General features: G+C 46.7%; 1 long non-coding RNA gene across 1 annotated transcript; it reads left to right on the top strand.

Annotated features, from left to right (window-relative positions):
- The first annotated feature begins 919 nt into the window (after positions 1-919).
- LOC115168721 (uncharacterized) lies at positions 920-1,205 on the top strand. The gene is made up of 2 exons (XR_003870735.1): positions 920-1,015; positions 1,077-1,205. It is a non-coding gene; the product is annotated as an uncharacterized LOC115168721 (long non-coding RNA).
- Positions 1,206-1,939: the final 734 nt, after the last annotated feature.

Raw genomic sequence — 1,939 nt, 5'->3', positions numbered from 1 at the left:
GTAATCAGTCAGAACCCTGCTATACCGTATCCATGGTAACAGTCTAGGTAGGTCTAGGTCTAATCAGTCAGAACCCTGCTATACCGTATCCATGGTAACAGTCTAGGTAGGTCTAGGTCTAATCAGTGTCAGAACCCTGCTATACCGTATCCACGGTAACAATCTAGGTAGGTCTAGGTGCAATCAGTGTCAGAACCCTGCTATACCGTATCCATGGTAACAATCTAGGTAGGTATAGGTGTAATCAGCATCAGAACCCTGCTATACTGTATCCATGGTAACAGTCTAAGTAGGTCTAGGTGTAATCAGTGTCAGAACCCTGCTATACTGTATCCATGGTAACAATCTAGGTAGGTCTAGGTGTAATCAGTCAGAACCCTGCTATACCGTATCCATGGTAACAGTCTAGGTAGGTCTAGGTTTAATCAGCATCAGAACCCTGCTATACTGTATCCATGGTAACAGTCTAGGTAGGTCTAGGTGTAATCAGTGTCAGAACCCTGCTATACCGTATCCATGGTAACAGTCTAGGTAGGTCTAATCAGTGTCAGAACCCTGCTATACTGTATCCATGGTAACAGTCTAGGTAGGTCTAGGTGCAATCAGTGTCAGAACCCTGCTATACCGTATCCATGGTAACAGTCTAGGTAGGTCTAGGTGTAATCAGTGTCAGAACCCTGCTATACTGTATCCATGGTAACAGTCTAGGTAGGTCTAGGTGTAATCAGTCAGAACCCTGCTATAACGTATCCATGGTAACAGTCTAGGTAGGTCTAGGTGTAATCAGTCAGAACCCTGCTATAACGTATCCATGGTAACAGTCTAGGTAGGTCTAGGTGTAATCAGTCAGAACCCTGCTATAGTATCCATGGTAACAGTCTAGGTAGGTCTAGGTGTAATCAGTGTCAGAACCCTGCTATACTGTATCCACGGTAACAGTCTAGGTAGGTCTAGGTGCAATCAGTGTCAGAACCCTGCTATACCGTATCCATGGTAACAGTCTAGGTAGGTCTAGGTGTAATCAGTGTCAGAACCCTGCTATACCGTATCCATGGTAACAGTCTAGGTAGGTCTAGGTGTAATCAGTGTTTACCCTTCATTAAAACACACATCTTTCATAGTGTGGTCCCCTGCTCCCTTTCTATCTAGTCACATGCTTCTCATATTTCACTACGATCAAAACTCCCAGGAACAACGCAACAAAGGAAAACAAAAAATCTGTAAGCAGCGCAAGTGTTTAGTCCATAAGCAGAGTACCATGTGCCTTTATCAGTACACGATTAGGAGGCAAATAGTTCACACTCTCTACAGTACACAACGATAAACTAAATCAACCTTCTTTTGTGGGTTTGTGTGTGTGTGTTTCCGTATAAGACAACCTGTTGACATGGTAGCTGTGGACCTACGGACCGTGACAAGTCGTAAGGCGGACATCTTGTTGCTGCCCGAGGAGGGGGCAGGTGTCAAAACATCAACAGCAGTCAAATCATCCAAACAGAATGGTAGAACATTGCTCAGAAGTCAGGATTATATTTTGTTCAGTATATATATATATACACACACACAATGTGGAAGCCAACATAATGTCCATTAATGAATATAATGTATGTCCAGGTCGCCCTACACTCCTCTCCTCACCCCACTGAGAATAACCTAGTTAAAGTCCTAGCTCAGGAAATACTAGGACGACATAAGATTCCCCCTCTCTGGCGGATAGAGAGGAGACGGAGAGGCCGGTGGCTGGGGAGGAAACGGAGAGGCCGGTGGATAGAGGAGGAGAAGGAGAGGCCGGTGGCTGGGGAGGAAACGGAGAGGCCGGCGGATAGAGGAGGAGACGGAGAGGCCGGTGGCTGGGGAGGAAACGGAGAGGCCGGTGGATAGAGGAGGAGACGGAGAGGTGGTGGCTGGGGAGGAAACGGAGAGGCCGGTGGGGGGAGAC

The sequence above is a fragment of the Salmo trutta genome, chromosome 30 (assembly GCF_901001165.1).
Source record: "Salmo trutta chromosome 30, fSalTru1.1, whole genome shotgun sequence".
NCBI classification, from domain to species: domain Eukaryota; kingdom Metazoa; phylum Chordata; class Actinopteri; order Salmoniformes; family Salmonidae; genus Salmo; species Salmo trutta.
The sequence above is the reverse complement of the archived record's forward strand: the minus strand, read 5'-3'. Positions and strand labels throughout refer to the sequence as shown.